This window comes from Hyperolius riggenbachi, chromosome 5, assembly GCF_040937935.1.
Source record: "Hyperolius riggenbachi isolate aHypRig1 chromosome 5, aHypRig1.pri, whole genome shotgun sequence".
NCBI classification, from domain to species: domain Eukaryota; kingdom Metazoa; phylum Chordata; class Amphibia; order Anura; family Hyperoliidae; genus Hyperolius; species Hyperolius riggenbachi.
The window spans coordinates 276,476,298-276,489,281 of NC_090650.1; the positions used below are offsets into that span (position 1 = coordinate 276,476,298).

General features: G+C 47.1%; 1 protein-coding gene across 3 annotated transcripts in view; it reads left to right on the top strand.

Moving 5' to 3' along the window:
• The window catches only part of CDKAL1 (CDK5 regulatory subunit associated protein 1 like 1), a 1,042,481-nt gene that overhangs the window by 199,318 nt on the left and 830,179 nt on the right, over positions 1 to 12,984 (top strand). The window lies entirely within an intron of this gene.

Here is a 12,984-nt window from a genome sequence, read left to right on the forward strand (position 1 = left end):
ATTAAGAAAAAATTGAAAAAAAATCATTATTTCCCAGTTTTCAGCTATTATAGCTTTAAAATAATACATGCTACCATAAATAAAACCTATGTATTTTATTTGCCCGTTTGTCTCGGTTATTACACCATTTAAATTTTGTCCCCATCACAATGTATGGCGCCAATATTTTATTTGGAAATAAAGGTGCATTTTTTTCAGTTTTGCGTCCATCACTATTTACAAGCTTATAATTTAAAAATGTTCATAGTATAACCCCTTCTAATGCATATTTAAAAAGTTCAGACCCTTAGGTAACTATTTGTTGTTTTTTTTTTGTTTTAATTGTATTTTTCTTTCATTATACATTTTATTTGGGTAATTTTTTGGTCTTGGGAAATACAGTTAATTTTAATGTTATAATATGTGTAAATTGGCATAAAAAAATGTATGTAGATGTAGTTTTACTGTCTGGCCACAAGATGGCCACCTTGAGTTTTTTTCCCTTGTGCTTCTTGCTTACCCGTGGTCTCTGATTAGAAACCGTCGTTTTTTCTGCTGGCAACTTAGATCGGTGAACGGGAACCATGTTCCCGTTCATTGATCCCAGGGCTACCAGGGGACAGCACGGGGGCGCACCAAAGCCCGCCTCTGCAGCAGTGCAGCCGCCTGGACGTGAGGATCACATCCGGGCGGCTAAAATCGTTAAAGAGCACCTGTAATGACTCCTAGCAGAGCAATTAAAAATTGCCCATTTTTATGTAAATTTTTATGGTTTGGGCATATATGTATATATTACTGTATACGGTATTGGTATGTAGCTCTGCTCTCCCCGTGATGATTAGCCTAAGAATGATGAAACAAAGTCTTCTGCCCCAGAGCATTCTGGTTGATCAACTGAAATTACTTTGTTTGAGGACGGGGTGATTAAACTTGCCAGCAGTAAAGATGCCGGCACCACTGATCAATTTAGGATTGTAATTCTGGGTGAGGTAACTTTTTATTATGGGCAAACACTGACTAAATAATTTATAAATGAATATTGCAAAAAATAAGCAGTTTTATTAAGTTTGAAGCCTCTTGCTCATCGATTCTAAAAAATAGCAGAATGACATACTTTTTTTTTAAACCTCCTGAGCGGTATGCCCAACACTTTAACCTGTACCAGCTAGCCTAGTGCTAGCTAAACCTTGTGGAAGCATTAAATCTATTAGATTTATACTGGGGACTCTGAGGCTGCAAAAGCTCCTGAGCGGAGTAACTCTCAGGAGGTTAATCAGAATCAAAAATCGGATTGTACAACACAAATTGGAATTGCATGTAGAGTGCAAGAGGCCTTATTCAGTAAAGTTTCTCTTTTTAACCACTTGAGGACCGTGGGCTTTACACCCCTTAAGGACCGGCCACTTTTTTTCCATTCAGACCACTGCAGCTTTCACGGTTTATTGCTCGCTCATACAACCTACCACCTAAATTAATTTTGGCTCCTTTTCTTGTCACTAATAAAGCTTTCTTTTGGTGCTATTTGATTGCTCCTGCGATTTTTACTTTTTATTATATTCATCAAAAAAGACATGAATTTTGTGCTGACATTTTTCAAATAAAGTAAAATTTCTGTATACATGCAGCGCGAAAAATGTGGACAAACATGTTTTTGATTAAAAAAAAACCCCATTCAGTGTCTATTTATTGGTTTGGGTAAAAGTTATAGCGTTTACAAACTATGGTGCAAAAAGTGAATTTTCCCATTTTCAAGCATCTATGACTTTTCTGACCCCCTGTCATGTTTCATGAGGGGCTAGAATTCCAGGATAGTATAAACACCCCCAAATGACCCCATTTTGGAAAGAAGACATCCCAAAGTATTCACTGAGAGGCATAGTGAGTTCATAGAAGATATTATTTTTTGTCACAAGTAAGCGGAAAATGACACTTTGTGACAAAAAAAGTTTCCATTTCTTCTAACTTGCGACAAAAAAAAAATGAAATCTGCCACGGACTCACCATGCCCCTCTTTGAATACCTTGAAGTGTCTACTTTCCAAAATGGGGTCATTTGTGGGGTGTGTTTACTGTCCTGACATTTTGGGGGGTGCTAAATTGTAAGCACTCCTGTAAAGCCTAAAGGTGCTCATTGGACTTTGGACCCCTTAGCGCAGTTAGGCTGCAAAAAAGTGCCACACATGTGGTATTGCCGTACTCAGGAGAAGTAGTATAATGTGTTTTGGGGTGTATTTTTACACATACCCATGCTGAGTGGGAGAAAGATCTCTGTAAATGGACAATCGTGTGTAAAAAAAATTAACAAATTGTCATTTACAGCGATATTTCTCCCACCCAGCATGGGTATGTGTAAAAATACACCCCAAAACACATTATACTACTTCTCCCGAGTACGGCAATACCACATGTGTTGCACTTTTTTGCACCCTAACTGCGCTAAGGGGCCCAAAGTCCAATGAGTACCTTTAGGATTTCACAGGTCATTTTGAGAAATTTCGTTTCAAGACTACGCCTCACGGTTTAGGGCCCCTAAAATGCCAGGACAGTATAGGAACACCACAAATGACCCCATTTTAGAAAGAAGACACCCCAAGGTATTCCGTTAGGAGTATGGTGAGTTCATAGAAGATTTTATTTTTTGTCACAAGTTAGCGGAAAATGACACTTTGTGAAAAAACACAATTAAAATCAATTTCCGCTAACTTGTGACAAAAATAAAATCTTCTATGAACTCTCCATACTACTAACGGAATACCTTGGGGTGTCTTCTTTCTAAGATGGAGTCATTTGTGGGGTTCCTATACTGTCCTGGCATTTTAGGGGCCCTAAACCGTGAGGAGTAGTCTTGAAACGAAATTTCTCAAAATGACCTGTGAAATCCTAAAGGTACTCATTGGACTTTGGGCCCCTTAGCGCAGTTAGGGTGCAAAAAAGTCCCACACATGTGGTATTGCCGTACTCGGGAGAAGTAGTATAATGTGTTTTGGGGTGTATTTTTACACATACCCATGCTGGGTGGGAGAAATACCTCTGTAAATGACACTTTTGATTTTTTTACACACAATTGTCCATTTACAGCGGTATTTCTCCCACCCAGCATGGGTATGTGTAAAAATACACCCCAAAACACATTGTACTACTTCTCCCGAGTACGGCGATACCACATGTGTGGCACTTTTTTGCACCCTAACTGTGCTAAGGGGCCCAGAGTCCAATGAGTACCTTTAGGCTTTACAGGGGTGCTCACAATTTAGCACCCCACCCACTTGCCAGGACAGTTAACAAACCCCACAAATGACCCCATTTTGGAAAGAATACACAGCAAGGTATTCCATGAGGGGAATGGTGAGGTCTTTGAAAATTTTATTTTTTGTCACAAGTTAACGGAAAATGACACTTTGTTAAAAAAAAATAAAAAAAAAATTCTGCTAACTTGTGACAAAAACTAAAATCTTTTATGAACTCACCATGCACCTCACATAATACAATACTTTAGGGTGTCCTCTTTCCAAAATGGGGTCATTTGAGGAGTCTGTCCTGGCATTTTAGGGTCTCTGCAATCATTACATGTATGGCCAGTATTAGGAGTTTCTGCTATACTCCTTATATTGGGTATACAAGTAATGCACTCTGGGCTGAAAGGAAAAATGAACGGCAAACATACCTTGCTCCACATCAATGGCAGATCTTCCTCCACATCAATGGCAGTGATAACCTCAGGAGAGAGACACCCCGTGCCACCCTGCACTCAGGGTGAGCCACCAACTTATGTGACTGGGCCTCAGAACTTTAGTATACAGCATTATGCCTGTAGGATACAGCAATATGCCTGCCAATAGAGATGACTCTGTGTGGCATTAAAGCATCATCATAGGCCCAAATCACATATAAACCGGGGGTGTCCACACTCAAGGGAAATTCAAACATGCCGTCTTATATCGCCAACTCAGGACAGATCAGCAATATCAAGCATGGAAACCGATCCTTCTTCCGACTTTTATGCTTACCCGTTTTTTTGGTTTTCAAGCTCACCTCTCCTCCACCTGGGACAATGTGCGAAAGACCACTGAGTGTGTGCCTACTCCTATGTCTGGAGTTCCCTAGGTTCTAATAGTGTACCTGCTCGTGGTACCTCTCAAAGCACTCCCCTACGCATAGCCCAGGCTGGTCAGGACAGCGGGGACAATAAAAACTGGTGTCATTCCTTCTTCCAGTCCTGCTGCAGACACGACAACGTTTTCTTCGGATGCGTTGACCTGGGGCACACGGAATCTGATAGGCGTAATGCCTACCATGCAGTCGGCTAGTTGCATCTGGGGGGGGGGGGGCACTGGCACCTCCTGGATACAGGATGTCCAGAGTGATCTGTTCCTGAAATTGGAGGAAAGATCCAGTTCTCCCAGCCTTACTGTAGAGAACAAAGCTGTTGTAAACTGCCAATTGAATCAGATAAAAAGACACTTTCTTATACCAGCGTCTTGTTTTCCGGGTAATTAAATAGGGCGCTAACCTCTGGTCATTGAAGTCCACCCCTCCCATGTTGACATTATATTCGTGGACGACAAGGGGCTTTTCAATGACCTTAGTTGCCCATTGAATTTGGACTGTCGTGTCTGTGTGAATGGTGGACAGAAAGTAAACGTCCCTCTTGTCCCTCCATTTCACCGCGAGCAGGTCTTCAGTACGCAAGGCGGCCCTCTGCCCCCGTTCAAGTCTGGTGGTAACGAGCCGTTGGGGGAAGCCCTGGCGACTAGGCCGCGCAGTGCCACAGCATCGGATTCCTTCTAACTTTAAGTGCTGAAAGAGGGCCACACTTGTGTAATAATTGTCCACAAAAAGATGGTACCCCTTCTGGAACAAGGGTGACACCAAGTCCCACACAACCTTTCCACTGCTCCCCAGGTAGTCAGGGCATCCGACCGGCTCCAATTTTGAGTCTTTTCCCTCATAGACCCTAAAACAACATGTATAGCCTGTGGCCCTTTCACAGAGCTTATACAGTTTCACCCCATACCGGGCGCGCTTGCTTGGGATGTACTATTTGATGCCAAGGCGCCCGGTAAAGCGTAAGAGGGACTCGTCTACGCAGATGTTCTGTTCAGGGATATAAGCATCTGCAAATGTTGATGACAGGTGGTCTATGAGGGGCCGAATTTTGTGGAGCCGGTCATAAGCAGGGTCTCCCCTTTCATGACAGGTTTCGTCGTCGTTGAAGTGTAGGAAGCGCAGGATGGACTCAAATCGTGTCCTAGACCTGGCAGCAGGGTACAAGGGAACATGATGTACTGGGTTCGTAGACCAATACGACCGCAATACATTCTGTTTCATTAGTCCCAAGTGAAGGATAAGGGCCAAAAAGATTTTAATGTCGGAAACTTGGACTGGTTTCCACCCGAAAGGCTGGGCATACATGCTCTCCGGGTGCTCGGTGATGAATTGTGTGGCTTTACGGTTGGTCTCAACCACAATTAAGTCCAAGAGAACCTGGGTGCTGCAAAAAGTCTAGGGCCGTTCCTAGATGAGCTGTCGCCACCTGGACTCCAGACTGGGCGATGAAACGGGGCACAACGGGTGCGGCGGAATCAGAGGATTGCCAATCTGGCTGTGCCAGCACCTCTGGGAGTCTATGGGTACTACGGGCCCGTCTTCTTCTTGGTGGCTGCGACGGGGGTACTACTGCACTTGCCACCGTACCAGTTTCAACTTCCATGCTGACGCTCACCACTTCGCCAGGGTCTACAGAAGTACTGGTACCAAGTCCAGGAGATGCTGCGCTGCTGGTGCCTGCCTCACCAAGAAAACTATCAGCGCTAGCACCACCCTGCTGCCCTTGAGGCGGATCCTGCGCCACCTGCGGTCTAACAACATGGGGTCTGGTACGCCTGGCTCTAGCCGGGACCAAAGCCTCGTCATCACTTTCGGTCAGGGAACCACTGCTTTTTACAGGTTCAAATTCGGACCCGGAAGATTAGACGGATGATTCTTCCCAAAAGAACTCATCCGACTGGTCCATGTACCTGTATACCTCGTCATCGGAAAGCCCCCTTCTTGCCATTGTGGATTGCTAAATTTATGGGGTTTTCCTCCGAGACTACCCAGAAAAAAAGAGCACCTACCTAACAAAAAGGGAGTATTTGAGAGGTATTGGAGTTGGTGGGAAGTGGGGTCTCAGAGGCAATCAAACAATCACAGGACAATCAAATACAATTACAACACAATCGACTCCAATCACAGCACAAGCAAATCTGATGCACTCGGAAGGTGGTGGTTGGAGGTGGTGGGGGGGAGGGTGGGGTTGGGTGTGGTGGGGGGAGGGTGGGGTTGGGTGTGGTGGGGGGGAGGGTGGGGTTGGGTGTGGTGGGGGGGGGGTTGAGTATGGGTGTGGTGGGGGGGGATGGGGGGGTTGGGTGTGGCGGGAAGTGGGGTCTCAGAGGCAATCAACCAATCACGGGACAATCAAAGCCGATCACGGGACAATCAAATACAATCGCAGCACAATCGAATACAAGCGCAGCACAATCAAATCTGATGCACTCGGAAGGTGATGGGGGGTGGTGGTGGGGTGGGGGTTGGTGGGAAGTGGGGTCTCAGAGGCAAACAATCACGGGACAATCGAAGCAGATCACGGGACAATCAAATACAATCACAGCACAATCGAATACAAGCGCAGCACAATCAAATCTGATGCACTCGGAAGGTGATGGGGGGTGGGGGTGGGGGTTGGTGGGAAGTGGGGTCTCAGAGGCAATCAAACAATCACGGGACAATCGAAGCAGATCACGGGACAATCAAATACAATTGCAGCACAATCGAATACAAGCGCAGCACAATCGATACAATAACAGCACAGTCAAATACAATGCACTTGGACGGTGATTAGGGGGGGTTCTGAGGGCGATTTGAAGGGGTGTGGGGTTGATCAGGAGCCCGCACGGGGCAGACTGAGTCCTGATCTGATGAGAGGCAGACACGGGGGTTACTGATCGCAGATCAGTTAGTGATTGCTGGGGAAGACAGATGTAAACAAAGAGCAGGGGATGTAATCAGGAGGGGGGTATGAGGGCAATCGAGGGCCTGGGCAGGTGATCGGTTACCCCCGCGGGGCAGTTAGGGTCTGCTCTGATGGGTGGGGGTGCTGAGGGGTGATGGACAGGTGATAGACAGGTGATCAGAGGGGGATCAGGGGGTAAGGTAGCTGTATACAGATGTATACAGTATACAAGGGGGTAGTCTGGGATGGGGTCTGGGGGTGATCTAAAGGTAGGGGGGGATCAGGGGTGACTAGGAGGCAGTTAGGGACCTAACGCAGGGGATAGCGTCGCTAGTTAGTGGCAGGTGGGGGGGTGGGGGTTTTGCAAGGGTGCTGGGCAGGGGTCTGCTGGGGTGATCAGGGGGGGGTATGAGGCCTGGGGTGGGAGATCAGGGGGGCTAGATACAAAAAAAAGCTGTGTGCAGTGAAACTTACTCAATGCTTCCTCTTCGCTGGTGGTGTCTTCAACAATGAGACCACGAGGCGAGGAGGAAGCACGTATAAGGCACTTTGTTTACCTAACAAAGTGCCTTATACATCCTAATTGGCCAGAATTACGGATTCCTCCGCTCGCCGGCGCTGCTTAGTGGCCGGCGAGCAGAGGCAAAATGCCAGGCTTCCGAACCCCGGCGGAGGATCGCGTCACGGATGACGCGATCGCTCCGCCCATGCCCCTACATGGACCGCTGCCATTTGTCTATACGGCGGTCCTTGCGGGGTCCACTTCCCAGCCGCCATTTGTCAATACGGCGGTCGGGAAGTGGTTAAGTAAAGCTGAAAGCATCTCCAGTGTCCAAGCAACTTGGATTGCCCTGCGGGTTGAGTAATTGAGTATGTTTCCAGTATCTATATTGTGTGCTCTATGAGCATGCCAAGCACCATGCCCATAGTTTACACTGGAACATGTTGCGGGTGAATCAGGAATAAAAGTGATGAAAGCCACGATTAGCAACAATAGGGAGATATTTGGGCACCCAATGAAATATGGCAATAGAGGGAATTTTGGGCACATGGAAGTAATCTTTGTTTAGCACCCACTATTTATAACCGCAGGTTTGCAGCAGGGTTCTTTTTAGTGTTAAGAGTTGAGTGATGATTAAGGGCAATGGATAGAATTTTGGGTGCCCAGAAATTGCAACTTTTTATTATTATTATTATTTATTGTATTTATAAAGCGCCAACATATTACGCAGCGCTGGACAATAAATATATACAATGATACAAGGATGACATACATAGGGTTATACACATAGAACAAAGTTATACATACAAATTGTACAAAATACATGATCATGCAATATGGGCTGGTTAGGTAGGCCCAGTAATACAAGTACAGGCCGTCATAGGACAGGAGCACACTATCATGTAGATTACACTAGGGAGTGGAGGACCCTGCCAGAGGCTTACAATCTAAAGGGAGGGGTGGAAACACTAGGGGGCGCTGTTAAATATTCCTTAGAGAGTTACTGTGTGGTAGGAGGTGGGTAGGCCATCATAAAGAGGTGGGTTTTGAGGGCTTGCTTGAATGTGTTGAAAGAGGGAGCAAGTCTGATGGGTGGTGGAAGGGCATTCCAGAGGGTGGGGGCAGCTCTTGAGAAATCCTGCAGGCGGGCATGGGAGTGTGAAATGCGTGGGGTGGTGAGGCGAAGGTCGTTGGAGGAACGGAGGGGGCGACCTGGTGTATACTTGTGAACAAGCTCCGAGATGTAGGTAGGGCAGGTTTTGTGCACAGATTTATACGCCAGGCATAGAATCTTGAAACTTATCCTGAAACGGATAGGGAGCCAGTGCAGGGATTCACAAAGGGGAGATGTGGATGCAGAGCGGTGCGAAGAATGGATGAGTCTTGCAGCCGCGTTCATCACTGATTGAAGGGGGGCAGTGCGTTTCAGGGGGAGGCCAGAAAGGAGGGAGTTACAGTAATCAAGATGGGAGATGATGAGGGCATGGATGAGCAGTTTGTTCGTGTCCGGGGTTAAGAAGGGGCGGATCTTGGAGATATTACGGAGGTGGAAATTGCAGGCTCTGGTGATGTTTTGGATGTGTGGGATGAAGGAGAGGTCAGAGTCCAAGGTGACACCCAGGCAGCGGGTCTGGGAGGTAGGGAGAATGGTTGTGTTGTCGATTGTGAGGTGGAAATCTGGGATGGGTGCAGCAGCATGGGGTGGAAAGATCAGGAGCTCAGTTTTGTCTAGGTTAAGCTTTAGGAACCTAGCTGACATCCAGGAGGAAATTGCTGAGAGACACGATGAGACCTTGTTTATGGTGGTGGATGAGAGATCGGGGGTATGGAGGTAAATCTGAGTGTCATCTGCATAAAGGTGGTAATTGAAGCCCAGGGAGGAGATAAGCTTGCCAATTGAGGAAGTGTATATGGAGGAAAGAAGGGGGCCTAGAACAGAGCCCTGGGGGACCCCAACTGAGAGGGGGGCAGGGGTTGAGGAGGAGCTATTGAAGGAAGTGGTGAAGGAGCGATTGGATAGGTAGGAGGAGATCCAGGCCAAGGCAAGACCATGGATACCCATGGACTGTAGTGATTGGAGGAGGAGGGAGTGGTCAACAGTGTCAAATGCTGCAGAGAGGTCAAGGAGGAGCATGATGGAATAACTGCCTTTGGCCCTGGCAAGGGTAAGGTCGTTGACCACCTTGGCGAGGGCTGTTTCAGTTGAGTGTGCAGGTCGGAATCCAGACTGTAGGGGGTCAAGTAGGGTATTGGTGTTGATGTATTGGTTAATGCGCTGGTGGACTAGGCGTTCGAGGAGTTTAGACGCATAGGGAAGGAGGGAGATTGGGCGGTAGTTTGAGGGTAGGGATGGGTCGAGTGAGGGTTTTTTCAGCAGGGGAAGTACAGTGGCCCTTTTGAATGCTTTGGGGAAGATGCCTGTGGAAAGGGAGAGATTGAACAAGGAGGTTAGGACTGGGGCCAGGTCAGGGAAGTGGGGACGAAGAGTATTCGCGGGTACCGGATCACAGGGAGAGGATGTGGGGGGGGGGGGGGGAAGCCACTAGCAGCAGGCTGACATCATCAATGGTGGCAGGAGCAAAAGAGGCGAGGGGTGGATGAGACAGGGGAGCAGATGGGAGGGAAGGCAAGGGGACAACCTGAGAGGCGTTGGGAAGGGAGGGATGGAGGAGGGAAATTTCATTGCGTATTGTTGCAATTTTAGTGGTGAAGTGGTTGGCAAAGTCATTGGCTGAGAGGGAGGAGCTGGGAGGGGGAGGAGTGGGGTTGAGGAGGGAATTGAAGGTAGCAAAAAGCTGTCGAGGGTTGGAAGCTTGGGTTCCAATCAGTGCAGCAAAGTACCTTTGTTTAGCCTCAGAGAGGGCAGTGTGGAAGAGTAACAGTTTGGCCTTGTAATCTAGGAAGTCAGAATTGAGATGTGATTTCCTCCATTTCCGTTCGGCTGCTCGAGTTTCTTTCCTGAGGTTACGTGTGTGGGTGTTGTGCCAGGGTTGGGGGTTGGGGGGCTTGATAGGGCGGAAGATTGAGGGGGCAGCTTGATCTAAAGCAGATGAGAGGGCAAAGTTATAATGTGCAGCTGCTTCATTGGGGCATGTTAGGGTAAGTAGGTGGGAGGAGAGGGAGAGAAGGAGACTTGCTAGGACATTTGGGCTGAGATTACGTAGGTCTCTCTGCCATCGACCAGGCTGAGGGGTGGGGAGAGAAGTTGTTGGTGGGGAGATGGTGAAGGTGAGGAGGTGATGGTCAGAGATAGGGAAAGGTGCGATGTACAGGTTGCTGAGGGAGGTGGCCTTTGAGAATATGAGGTCAAGAGTATGACCAGCGCGGTGGGTGGTGGAATTTGTGTGCTGAGAGAGACCAAGGGATTTGGTGAGGGAGAGTAGCTGCTTGGCAGCAGTGGAGATAGGCTCATCGATAGGTAAGTTGAAATCCCCGAGTATGATGGTGGGGAGGTCAAATGACAGGATGTGGGGGAGCCAGGAGGCCAGGTTGTCCAGGAAGAGTGAAGTTGGAGCAGATGGGGGGTGATATAGGACCGCAATGATGGCTGGGAGAGGTTGGTACAGGTGGATTACATGGGCCTCAAAGGAAGAGAAGTGCAGGGAAGGGGGCGGTGATAGGACCCGGAAGGTGCAGGGTGCGAAGAGAAGCAGACCCAACTATAAATAATGTGAGTGTGGGGCTAGGTTAGGTCATAGTAAATATTGGAAGTAAGTAGTAGAATATCAGTAAATGTATCAATATTCTACTAGCGGCAACTCCCTGCAATCTTTTTTTTCTGGGAGCCTTTATTACATGTACACAATGCAGGTACACCGGCAACAGGTTGTTGCACCATACTTTGAATTTTTCCACACAATCTATTCTGGAAGTATGTGTAGAGCTGTGCAGAGGCGCCAGTAGGATAAAAGTCACTAAAACGTTCAGGATGCGGTGGTGGACCAGCCAACCCAAAACAGACACAGGTACTGTCGATTCAAGTAATAAATAATTTATTTATATACTCCAAAGACAAGTTGCAACACGTTCCACGGGCAAAATCCCGCTTCCTCAGGCAATAAACAACAGGAGTGATACACAGCACGGAGTCCAAAATACGCTTGGCACCTCTGTGACTGAGGTGCCAAGCGTATTTTGGACTCCGTGCTGTGTATCACTCCTGTTGTTTGTTGCCTGAGGAAGCGGGATTTTGCCCGTGAAACGCGTTGCAACTTGTCTTTGGAGTATATAAATAAATTTATTACTTGAATCGGCAGTACCTGTGTCTGTTTTGGGTTGGCTGGTCCACCACCGCATCCCGAAAGTTTTAAACGTTTTAGTGACTTTTATCCTACTGGCGCCTCTGTACAGCTCAACACATCAAGAATCCACCCTTGGTGGAAGGGTGGTACACCCTCTTTTTTTTTTCCTCTATCCACAGAGAGCGACATCTTAATCCTGAGTGGGGACAGGCTTGGTCTCCCCACCTGCCTTTTCAGTGGTTGCCTTGGAGGTAACCCTGGTTTGTAAGTACAATACTTACGTTTCATCATTATCATTCACACTCCTCCAATACAAGCTACACTATATTGGGCTCTCGGTTTTCTACCTTTTATATTCTGGAAGTATATAACTTGTCCTGTAACATTTCTTCAATATGTCATGTTGAAGCATGTATTTTTGTTGACAGATACCTCTGCTGAAAGCTGAGAGAGAGTGTGTCACTGTTTATCAGGTGCAGATAGGTTTGTGGCTCTGTGAGTAAGATAACCTGTGAGTAAGATAAACTGTAAGTTACTGTTACAAATTATGTTTTAAAATGACATCTGTCTGGCTGTCATGCTGATTTGTTGCCTACTGTACTTTGTGGTAATGTCCTATGAGTTTGATATTACTTTTCTTATTTGCTTCTTCCACTTGCCAGTTAATGGCCCTTTATTTATTGGGTCATTACCTGGTGTTACAAATCACTCGACAATACACGTCTCATCCACTAGAGAGGTGAATCCACTGTCAATGCAATACATGTTTAAGATTAGTTGGTGTGCTCATATATGATACAATTTCAATTGTATGTACAATCTGTAAGGTAAAATTGGGCAGGAAGCAGCCAGGAAGAGGGAGCAGCGCGAACAGCGGTGCGGAGGGAGGTCAGACTACCCTGCCCTCACCTGGGGCTTTTCCACCAGCTATTTTTGCATTAAAATTCTATTAGGAAGAAGAAGGAGCAGGAATGATCGGCACTGCAACGTACATTTATTCTTCAAAAAGTGAGGCACAGGCCGAATGCAGAAATACAAAACAGTAGTGCAGCATACATGGACATACAAGTGCTCAGAGGTGTGGCGGTGGGTGCTGGGCACTGCTCGCCTGACGGCCGTTTCACGCTGTATCGCGCTTCTACGGAGGCTGGAGGGCAAACTCCCACTATCCAGGTTAAAATGGGCTCTAAGGACAGCATTTGGCGTGTCCACGCTGGCAAAATCCGCCTACTTCCTTTAAGAGCAGCAAATAGCACAGTGGAATGCATATGT